Here is a 12,402-nt window from a genome sequence, read left to right on the forward strand (position 1 = left end):
GTTGCTAGCTCTTTATCTACATCATTTTAGACTAGGTTGCCAAGGCAACAGGATTCAGAAATGATTCTCTTTACTGTACATTCCCCAACAAATGAGTGCCTGCATTTACATGGTCTCAGCCAGTATTAGCTCTCCCCTCTTTGAGACAGAATGCCAACACTTGCAGTATACAGCACATAATTCAACGTGTAATTATATATTGTCCCCTAATAATTATACATTGTCTTAGTGAACAATACATCTGTGGGCACCCATGCCAGCCCACATTAACACCTCCTACATTAACCCCCTCCCTCCGATGGGCTGATAATACGCACTTTTAGATGCCATAAAGAAAATCGAGATAGGGCTTCCTTGGTGGCGCAGTGGTTGAGAATCTGCCTGCCAATGCAGGACACACGGGTTCGAGCCCTGGTCTGGGAAGATCCCACATGCCGCGGAGCAACTAGGCCCGTGAGCCACAATTACTGAGCCTGCACGTCTGGAGCCTGTGCTCCGCAACAAGAGAGGCCGTGATAGTGAGAGGCCCGCGTACCACGATGAAGAGTGGCCCCCGCTTGCCTTAACTAGAGAAAGCCCTCGCACAGAAACGAAGACCCAACACAGCCAAAAATAAATAAATAAATAAATAAAGAGGATGCATTTCAAATTGTCAAAAAAAAAAAAAAAAAAGAGTTGAGTCTTAAAGGATGCAGCAGTACAATTTTCCAAATGACCAGGTCTCTTTAAATGGGCAATTTCAACCCCACAATACACATATCTATAGATGTATGATCCATGTTTGTGTATATACAAAAAAGAAAAAGAAAAGAAAATCGAGATATTCGTAAGAGTGTATCTATAGACCAAACCTACACTCTGATTCTTGAGCACTGCCTCAGTTTCTATTATGTGAAATGTTATGATTCCCAGTCCTGGAATGGACCAAACTGTTATTGCTTTGTTTTACTCATTGCTTTCCCTAGAAGGAAATATCATCATTACTCTCGGTGTAGCCAGGGTTTGACAAAGACCTAGAGAGCCAATTCAAACTGGGACAGATTCTTACATATTTTCTAAAAGGATGGAATGGGAGTGAAACCACAATGTCAAAATAGTCTCTAACCCCAATATGGATGTTTCATTTGGGTCACATGCCTGCTCTGTACTCCAGACTATGAAATCCACGCTAACATCTTAGAAACGTCACACTACTTTTCCTCTCCTCTGGGCTGTGAAGGAAATCCATGGTGACAGTAGAGCTGAAGGGAGAAAATGAAAAATAATTTTAAGTCTCTCTGTGGATTATAACATAGCTCTTTCTCCCTCCCCTGCCCCCCTTCCCCTCTTTAAAAACAAGCTGTAAAGAGATAGCTGGACTACAGAAGGTCTGGGGTTGTGAGCACTGAGTTGCATTTTAAAAGAATTAGTGGCTCTGGGTCATTTTAATCAAGTTGCATGTCAGCTTGCAAATTTTCCAAATTAGCCCTAGCTGGAGGAGAGCAAGATGCTGTTCTTCTTTCCTAAAGAATAAAAACAGATTGTTGACATGTTCTCAGTCCTAATGACAGATTGGAGCCGCTGTTTGTGGTACAAGTCAGAAAACAAAGCAACTTTTTTTTTCAAAATCGTAACACTTGATTGATTTCTGTTGAGATTTGGGCATCTGTCAGTTTGTCAGCGATACTGATGAATCTCACAAAAATCTTGAATGCCAAGTTCAGACACAAAGGCTGCTTTAAAACGAGGTTGATTTTCACTGGGAAAGGAAGCCTCTTGGTCTTCAGGACAAGTCTTAGGGATGCTTAGTTTGGATGCCGTTCAAATGTTGCTCTATTGAAAAAAAAGGAGGGTAGTGAACAGGGGATAGTTGACGCTCCCCCATCCCAGGTGCCTCTCTGCTTCTGAAGCAGGAATACTCCTGACAAGCAGTTTCAGCCATCCTGAATAAGGCTGGCTCTGCACATTGAACCAGTGGGTCACTGCCCATCCAGGGGTCTGAGTATCCCCCCACCAGGCCATTCAAAGGCCGATACTACATCACATCTAGTCAGCATGGCTGTGGGACGGATGATTGGTTTTCACAAACCAGACAGGAAGGGTTTAGAACTGTCATCCATCACTAAGTCAACCAGTAAACAACATAGCTTAAGACTATGGTTCCAGAAGCCAATAAAATGGAATGTTTAATTAACACTTGCATAATGTAAGACAGGAAACAGGAAGCCAGGGAATGAATAATTATGAAATGCACTGGCCCAATCCCTTAAAATACCAAGAAACTCAAAAGTAAACCAGTTCTTCCCATATTATCAATATCGCAGTTTCTTCTACCAACTAAGTCTTCTTAAACCCACTCGTCCCAGTCAAGCCCTCTTACCCACATACATGCCTTTACTGGGTGGAGAAAGCAAAGACCAAATCTCATGGGGAATGTAAGGATTTTCCTCCTTACCTTTTGTATATATTCACAGCGAATGGTGAATCTGATGTTTTATTATTTGGCCAAATTGCCAACAAATCTTTTTCTTTAACTTATTTTCATCGAAGTATAGCTGATTTACAGTGTTGTGTTAATTTCTGCTGTACAGCAAAGTGACTCAGTTATACATATATATACATTCTTTTTTATATTCTTTTCCATTATGGTTTATCCCAGGATATTGAATATTGTTCCCGGGGCTATACAGTAGGACCTTGTTGTTTATCGCCAACAAATCTTTATTGACATTGCACTGGGAGCATGACATTATGTTAGGTGCTCTGGGGGTACAAAGGAATGCATGATACAGTCATTACCCTCAAGGAGCTCCCAGCCTTTTGGGGAGGTTATGGCTTCCACTGGCCAGAGAGTTGTGTATGATTAAGTCCATAAATAAAAGTCTTGAAGCGTGAGTGCTGTAGGCAATTGAGTGTTGGTGAATTACCAAGGCCTTAAAGAGACTAGGGGCATGAGGAGGGTCCAAAAGGTGAAGGTGGATATGAGCAGGGTGTGTCTGTAGAACACTTACCCCACCTGGAGCAGAGTAAGTAGGTGAGGGATGGGAGACCAGATGGAGAAAAGAGGTTTGGATTTAGACTATGGAAAACTTTCTCCTACAAACAGTGGTGAATATATGAAGGACACATAAAAGTGAGGCTTAAAGAACATTACTCTTGCAGTAACGTGCAGGCTGGTTGGAGGGGAGGAGTCTGGAAATAAGGAGACCAGTTCAAAGCCAAGTGCACTAGCCCAGCCTGAAGCACTAGGTGAAGGTGAAGGGCTTAGAAAAGAAAATGTGAGATGGAGACACAAGATGGGATGGAAGAAAGAGAAATAACATCCAAGGGAACTCAAAAGTTAGCAGAATGTATGGTTAGTAATGTTGACCAGCCACTATTCAAAGAACATTATGTGTATTTTTTCAATTAATCCTCACAACAACCATATGAGGTCAGTTTTACTATGATCCTCATTTTACAGATGGGAAAACTGAGACAGAGAGAGGTTCAGTAATTTGGCCTCTGTCACATGCAGGCTTTGAACACAAACAGTCTGATTCAGCGCTTTCACACTCAGCCACTCGTTTTCCTGCCTCAACGTGATAATTGTGCTTTGGAGGAAGACACAGAAGACAGCCCAGCTTTGCCCACACACCGCTTGTGAGGTGTTGGAAGCCTACCCAGGTGGAAAGATTCTGGGAGTTGTTTGAGATACAAGTCCAGAACTCGGAAAATAAGTCAAAACTAGAGATACAGCTTTGAGACATAATTGAATGAGAGACAAAACCAGTCAGAAGGGCGGAGAGAGCTCAGAGTTGAGTGTCATGGAGGCCCACGAAGGAAAGGGTTTCAAGGAAGATGGGTTATTAAGAGTGTCCATGCTTACAGAGCTCTAAGTGATGAGCGTGGGGCAGCTTGACCACTGGAGGGACACCTCTGACCTTCAGGGGTCCCGTTTGAGTAGTCCCTAGGAGAGGTAGCCATTGAGGGTTTGAGGTGCCTTAGGGGTGAAAATGCAGTGGCGACCGATGTGGGTGACTGATTAAGATGGAACCAGTGGAGAGATAGAGAGACAATTCAGCCTACAGGAGAAAACCCAGGGTCCAGGCCAAAGGGATGCCATCAGAGGCTGGCTCTGTTGAAGAGGAGGGCTGCCTCATCTTCTGAAACTGGAAACATGGAGGGGCGGTGACAAACCAGGGATGTATTGAAGTGGAAGGGAGATGACCAGAGATCACTCCAATGAGTCTCCGTCTTCTCAGGGAACCAAAGGCAAGGCCGTCTGCTGAGTTGGGATAGAGTGAGGGGTACCTGCAGAGAAGGGAGCATGTCTTCAAGCACCTTAGATAGAACAAAATGGAAGGTAGCAGAAGAAAGTTGTAGCATCAGATGGTGAGAATCAGATGAAGAATCAAAGGGAGCTGGGTGGGAGAATAAATACATTTAAAAACTCAAAAGATCCTCAGTGGAAAATATGCCCAGGGGCTCCCCCTCCCGTCTCACACTGGCCTTGAATGAGGCCACCGACCAATCTGGCCTCCTCACGGCCAATAAGATCAGCCACGCAGCGGTTGTTCCTCGGGCTCAAGTCCCGGACTCAAGCCTTAACAAGTCACCTGCTCGATATTTTCCACTTCAGGCCTTTGGCTTTCTGGGACCTCAGTCCACTCAGCTACAAAACTGACTTAGGGGATCATGTCAGTCGCCAGATGCTGTGGAGCAGAGCAGAAAAGTCCAGTTTCTGCAGGTGAATGAACAGCCTGGAAGGAAATGAGCGGTGATTTCCCACGGAGTCTCTCCTGTAATGTCGTTATAATGTCAGCTTCTGACAGCAAAACGATTTCAGCGGAGACTCTGGAGTACCCGGGGAAGTGCCTGAGCCTTATTAAAATGATGTTGGTGCACGCTCTGTTTCACGTCTCATGTACATCAACATCCCACAGCGGGAGAACTCAGCCGCTCCAACAAACCAGTGATGACCAGACCCTTGTGCACATTTGACCTGTGGTGTCCCCCACGACCCCTCAGGAGTTTCAGATGGAAGACCATCAACCCTACACTCAGAGAGTCCTCCAGCCGAAAGGGGGGCGCTCTCAGCTTTAGCTCCAAACGCCATCATTTGCCTATTCGTGAACCTCTTCCACTTCCTCCACATTCTTTCCAGGCAATAGACCATGGAACGTGGTGCCTGTGGGTTGGTCCCTTCCGTGGAGGGCCTTCTTGGTGGCCTCTACTACACGCTTTGCATACATTAGCTCATGTTATCTTCGTGATCATCCCACGAGGTTGGTGTTATCGTACCCATTTTTCAGATGGGGAAACTGAAGCTCAAGGAGACAGTCAGTCGATGAAGGGTTGAACTAATGTCTTAGTGGCTCCAAAGTGCCTGCTCTTAACCGCTATGCTCTGGAATCACCACAACATGGTGGGGGGATGGGCTGTAACCAAGCACCCAGGCTGGATCTGCTTCTCAGGCGGGCATTCTCCACCTTATCAGCTCCAGGAGCTCTGCAGCCTCATCCAGGTGATAACTAGAGGAAGGTGCTATGTGGATCTTGTAAGGTCCTCTTGGACCTTCTAGCAGGTGAGGGGAGAGCCATCTTGTAGTAGTGGGTCTAGCCACCGAGGGCCAGCATCTCGGCCAGCCCCTCGCCTCTCACACGGACACCAGAGCTGTCTGCACTCTCCCGGGCCCCCAGTGCCATCGGCATCAGTCCAAGGAAGCTGATAAGCTGGAGCAGACTTGGAGTCTGAACAAGAGCAGGTTGTCATCCATCCCTGAGGTGTCAGAATAACTTTCCCAACATCCTAGGGTGGCTGTGAGCAGCCCCGGCCAGCTGGGCCTGGGTCTCATGCCTCCATTTCCCCGTCATGTAGTCCCTCTTGGTTTATACAGACAGCACTCCAGGGATGCTGCCTCTGGACTGGGCACCTGTGTCCCTGCCTTCGGCAAACAGGAGAGAGAAGAAAACAGCACGCAGTGACACTCTACAGCATCATCCCACCTAGTCTCTCTAGCAACAGGGAGGCTATTATAATCCCCATTTTAAGGATGAGGAAACTGAAGCTCAGAGAGGTGGGATCACTTGCCCAATGTCCCCCAGCTGATCAGTGATAGAGCCAGGATTTAATCCCCCAGTTCTCTGGCTCCAAAGCCTAGGGCCCCCAGGCCCCCATTCTAATCCTCCCCATGGACCTGCCAGAGAAGACAACTCAGCTCAGAGGCTCTGTTCTCACCCTGGCCTTGACCTTAGCCCTGCAGGAAGTGGACTGACCCAAGGTTTGCTAATTCAGTATCTGCATCAACCAGTCAACACACAAGTGTTTTTTTTCAAGGCACCTTCCAGGCTGCGAGGGGAACCAAAAAGAAGTGATGGTGTGATACTTGCCTCTAAAGAGCTGACGCCAGGACAGGGAGCGCCAACTGGCACATGGAAACAAAAGAAAATAACCAGGCTAGCGCTGTGGACCGTGCTGGGGGACGGGGAAGGGCTGGGGCTGGGGCAGGGCATTGGCCTAGAAAGTCAGCCGCATGTGGAAGGGGGCGGGCAGGGCAGGGGGTGCCGTCAGGCCTCAAAGCAGGCTGTGCCCTCCTTTCTTGGGGAAGGTGGCATGACCCAGGGATGCAGCTGACCCTGTGCGAGGAAAGAGGGCTCAGGGAGACAGAGGGGGACAAAAGGTAAAAGATGTAAAATAAAAGAGCAAGGAGAAGGTGGAGGCAAAGAATGCCAGGGACAGAAGGAGAGGAAGGGGCAAGAGGGAGAGAGACGAGGCTGCCCTGGGAAAGGCACAGGGGTCGTGGGGACTCACAGCCCCTGAGCTTGTGTGTTCGGAACTCCGGCAGGGGTCGTACAGAGAGAGAGAGAGAAGTTTTTTTCTCCAGGAGAAGTGGGGGCATTTGTAGTCCTCTCCTTGCCTCCGCCACATGTTGAAGCCTCCCAGCTTGGAGAAGATCGTTGTGTTTAATCATTAACATAGCCTGGGCACTGAGCACTCAGAATTCTGGACCTGATGACCACATGGTCCGACCAGGGCTTGGCACACAGCATTAGCCCTGGCTGAATCTCGTTCACACACGTGCACACACATTCACACACGCACACAGCACTCACACCAGGGAGCTCTACCCCAGCTCACTCCTTACAGAAGGACTGAATACCACATGCATTTCTTCCAGTTTAATTAAGTGGGCCCTAGTGATTGTCTAAAATTAATGTTCCAAGTGAAGGTTCTTAATTCTTCCACTGCATCTTTGTAGACACAACTCCCCTGACCTTTTCAGGTTCTTGCTACACAATTTGCCTCTTGCTCAAATAATTTGCAATTACCAGGAACCAACTGGTTGCTGATAAAGGCTAAATGTAAAACACCCACGGTATCCAACTTCAAAGAGGGGCTTTAGATCAGAGTAGGTTACTAATAATAACCACTGGGACCAAGGAGACGGAAGGAAAAACCCTGGTTTTAATGATCTATTAGGTGGCTCATCGCAGCTCAAAGACAAGAGCTCCACCTCCCAACAAGAGACTCCAGTACCGCCCGCTCTCAGGATGGAAACTCAAATCCATAGGGCTATATATACGCCACTAGTTCTCTTTTAGAGTTACATTGGCTACTAGCTATCAGACTAGTTGGAAAGGATGGAAACCAGGTGCCTAACCCATAGTTTCTTCCTTCCTCTCCTCCCCCTCCCTCCCTTTTTCCCCCTCCCCCTCTTCCTCCCCCACCTCCTCCTTCGTCTTCTTCTCTCCCTCTCCCCCTCTCTTGGTATTTTTCACCTGTGTTTATAATGGGCTGGGCACTGTACTAGACATTAGGGATGTAAATGAGAAAGGCTGTTCCTGCCCTTGAGGAACTTGCTGCCACTGGGAGGAAGGGACACAGAGGAAATTCAAATACGGTGACGGGAAGTACAGAGCCCTCCAGGGACACCAAAGAGTGATGCCCTAATCAGACAGTAAGGTCCAGCTCCAGCACGAGAGAAAGCCCCTGAGGAAGGTACCGGCCTGAGAAGGCTCTGGAAGGACAAGCCTGCACTGAGTGCTCTGAGCTCAGGGCTCCGGGTTCTGAAAGACCTCGGAAGCAGGAGCAGGAGGCAGAGGTGCCACCAGGAAGATGTTTCGTGCCCTCAGCCCAGCGTCCAAGGTGGGACAGGAGCCAAGCCCAGCGCTGACCCCTGCACCAGCGCTGCCAAATAGCTCTACCAGAAAGCTCCCAGGCATCTGAGGTGGCGGCCTCACTCATCAGGAAAGCCAGAGCAGGCTTTCTGAGACAGCAGAGTTGAGCTTCAGACAGCTCTTCTTCCATCTGAAAGGAGTATCTGAAATTCCACCACTGGAATTTCATTCTTTGGAATGGAGAAGCCTTGCATGCTTATTAAAGGGCAAAGTTGCCTGGAAAGCCCTGGCCTCAAGTTAAGAGAAGCTCCCCACTGAAGAGGTAAGCAGCTGAGAGCAGCTTCCTGTGAGACCCCAGGGAAGTCAGAGATGCCTGGGAGGGTCCTTGGAGGAAAACAGGAAGCAGGGCAGAGAGGGTGGGAGCAAAAAATATACCTTTGGAAGCCGAATGAAGCCCACATGGAAAAAAGGCATTTTTCTTCTATAATTTCAAGAGGCGTGGGTGGCATTTGTAGTTCTCCCCTTTATCTCCACCTGAAGCAAATGTAGACACTTAAGGCTCACTTCTTCAGAGCACTTCATCCTGCAGACTTTATGCAGCACCCACCACGTGCCAGGCTCTGTGCCAGGGGCTGGGGGCTGGGGCAGGAGTAGTGGTGTCTGGAGGGCTTCTTCCTGCTCTCACATCACTTGGTGGGGTTGAAGGGGCCTCACGGGGACCCGGATTAAAGGTGCCGCCGTGGCCCTTGGATGGTGCCCCGCAGACAGGCTCCCTCCAGATGACCTCTCTCCCAGAGACCACGCCGAGAGCGCCCAGCAGAGAGGGCTGGCCGACCAGGAGATGCCTCAGCACTCAGCACCGTGTCAAAAGCCTCACCTGGAGGCCAGTGCCTGCAGGTTAGAAAAATAAACAAACAGGTGAAATGAACATTATAGCAGCAACCTGCCGAGCCTCTTAATCTGTCACTTAAATGTAGAGCTTTCAGCTATAATTGAACATCCTACTGAGACTATTATGAAGAGGAGGAGGAAGTGTCGAAGTTGTGGTTTAGGAGGGCGGAGGAAAATAAATTTCCCTTCAAAACTGGTCAATAACAATGCCTGTGTGTTAAAGGAATGGAGTGCTGGTACTCGTGGCAGTGGAAGAAAACAATACATCCAGGGCACTTAGGAGGCTGCTGAGTCACTGCCCAGGCTGCCAGAGGAGAGCTGAGAGCCCCTGAGACTGGAAAAGTACCACTGCATCTTGAAAAACTTGCAAAGAAGCTGCCTGGGAGATGGCTATAAGCATATTACTAAAAGGAAAAAGGAAGAAAAGGAGGAAAGGGAGGGACACAGGGAGGGAGGGAGAAAGGAAAAAGGAAGGAAGTATACTCCACATCATATGTCTTCAGGGAACTGCAAATTAAAACAACAATGAGATAGCACAAATGGCCAAAATTCGGATCACTGAAAACACCAAAAGCTGGTGAGGATGTAGAGCAACAGGAATACTTGATCGTTGCCGGTGGGAATGCAAAACGGTCTAGCCATCTTGGAAGACAGCTTGGTGGTTTCTTACAAAGCTAAACATACTCTTACCATGCAGTCCAGCAATTGTGCTTCTTGGTATTTACCCAAAGGAGTTGAAAACTTACGTCTGCATAAAACCTTCACATAGATATTCATAGCAGCTTTACCCATAATTGCCCACACTTGGAAGCAACCAAGATGCCCTTCAGTAGGTAAAGGGATAATGTGGTCCATCCAGACAATAACATGGAATTTTATTCAATCTCAAAGAAATGAGCTCTCAAGCCGTGAAAGACATGGAGGAACCTTAAATGCATATTACTAAGTGAAAGAAGCCAATCTGAAAAGGCTACATACTGTATGATTCCAACTACATGACATTCTGGAAAAGGCAAAACTATAGAGACAGTAAAATGATTAGGGACCGGATGGGAGGGGAGCAATGAATAGGTGGAGCTCAGAGGATATTTAAGGCAGTGAAAATACTCTGTCTGATACCATAATGAAACATATGTCCCAACCTATAGCGTGTACAACGCCAAGAGTGAACCCTAAGGTAAACTAATGACATTGGCTGGTTATGATATGTCAGTGCAGATGTATCAGTTGTAACAAATGTTCCACCCTGATGGGGGATGTTAATAATGGGGGAGGCCATGCATGTGTGGGAGCAGGAGGTATATGGAAATCTCTATACCTTCCTCTCAATTTAGCTGTGAACCTAAAGCTGCTCTTAAAAAAATAAAGCCTTTTTTTAAGAAAATGGAAGGAAAGGAGGAGAAAAGAAAAACTCTCAATAGAATGTAGCATCAAAAACTCCATTTACAAGCCCTGAGAAGATCACAGTGTGTGGGGATGATTTTGTGAAGATCAGAGCCTTTCAGGTTAATTGCACTCAGCCTCCTGGGAGTTCAGGAGGGAGCGATGGATGGCGCCTTGACTTCTGGAATAAGAGGGGCTCTTCAAAGCATCTCATTCTTCTGGAACGGCAGTGTGACATAAAGACAGGATGTGGTTATGATGCCTGTATTACTATTATTAGTGGACTGAATTGCCTTTGAGAGATTGTTCTCCTGGCGAAGAAGGAAATTAGACTGAAGAGTGAATTGTTTCTCCGCATTTCTTCTTTAGAGAAATCGGGCTCCTGGGGTGTGAAGATGCATAGTCTTCAAAGGCATAGTCTTTAAGGGGGTCTGGCAGATACCTCAGCAGGCAGAGTCACTGCATCCTAATCTTCACAGAGAACCAACCTGAGCTCTGGATGTCTGACCTTGAGAGAAGTTGGGTGGAACTCAATTGGCTGTAACTCTTCAGAGACGATCAAACAACACTGTACTCTTCCCATCAAAGCTTCTCCTAAGTGCACCAAGCAAGGGCCACTTTCCTGCCCGTCCAAAGTCACTGCCTTTCAAGTGACCAGATCAGATCCTAAACCTTTCAAGAATTGGGGGCCCGGGATTTCCCTGGCGGTGCAGTGGTTAAGAATCCGCCTGCCGATGCAGGGGACACAGGTTCGATCCCTGGTCCGGGAAGATCCCACATGCCGTGGAGCAACGAAGCCCATGTGCCACATGAGCCTGCACTCTAGAGCCCTCGAGCCACAACTACTGAAGCCCACGCGCCTACAGCCAGTGCTCTGCAACAAGAGAAGCCACAGCAATGAGAAGCCTGCGCACCGCAACGAAGAGTAGCCCCCGCTCACCGCAACTAGAGAAAGCCCGTGGGCAGCAACAAAGACCCAACACAGCCAAAAATAAATACATACATAAATAAATAAAAATAATAAAACTCCCTCTGCTTTAAAAAAAAAGAATCGTGGGCCCACCCAAGGCTAGAGGAGATATGTCCTCCTTCAACCCTTCTGAGAAGAAATGTGAGCCTCTCAGAACACTGCCTTCAGTCCTCACGACAGAAAAACAACTGTCAGTGTCTTGTGCACAATTCAAATCTTAATTCTCACCTACTATAACACTTCATTGATCCCTTCGTTGTCAGGGAATGAGGCATTCTGGAGGAGTGAATGTACCTTGTAATTTAGGCTTACGCCTCAAAGCACTGAATCATAAAAAAAATAAACAAGGAAGCTGGCTGTATTGCATACTTTCCTGCTGAAATAAACAGAGTACATTTTATATTTGAAATTATATGATTCAGGCCATTGTCTTGAATGAGAATTACCTTGTGTGGTTGTAATTCATATGTGGTAGGTAATAAAAGGTTAAAAGTAGTGGTGATTTCTGCCTGGGTGGCTGATGCTTTCATGTAAATTACTTGATTTCTGAGGCATTACGTGTTATTAAATTCTTTTTTCTATGTCTGCTTCAGGTTTATCAGGGTTCATGAAGGAAGTGTTAAAAAGACATGGCACAGGTAAGAAGCTGCATTACAGAGGTTAGAAACTGTGTTAGCAATTAGTTCCCAGTATAGTTATGACCAAGGAGACTTGAAAAAAATTTTCTTTTATATAATGATGGTGGTAGCCATGGTATGGAGGGACAGTAGGTATATGTATCAGTTAAGATTCTTTGGTGTAAACAACAGAAACCAACTCTGAGTAACTTCAGCCAGAAAAGAGATGCATTGAAAGAATTCTTAGCAGGTTCCATTGTTGAAGTTTTGCTGAACAAGCCAGCCCCAGGAAGGACTGAATCAGGTCTGGTGCAGTGAGCTCTAGGGGGTGGACATTCCCTGAATCCTCCCTAGTCACTTCCAGGGCCTGTGTGTCTCCACACAGGAGTCAGTTCCTGGGAGGAGATGACCTAATTGATCCATTTGGATCAAATTGGATCAATCCTGTAGCCAAGTGGGTAGA

Source organism: Balaenoptera physalus (assembly GCF_965194825.1).
Source record: "Balaenoptera physalus genome assembly, chromosome: 18".
Classification (NCBI taxonomy): Eukaryota; Metazoa; Chordata; class Mammalia; order Artiodactyla; family Balaenopteridae; genus Balaenoptera; species Balaenoptera physalus.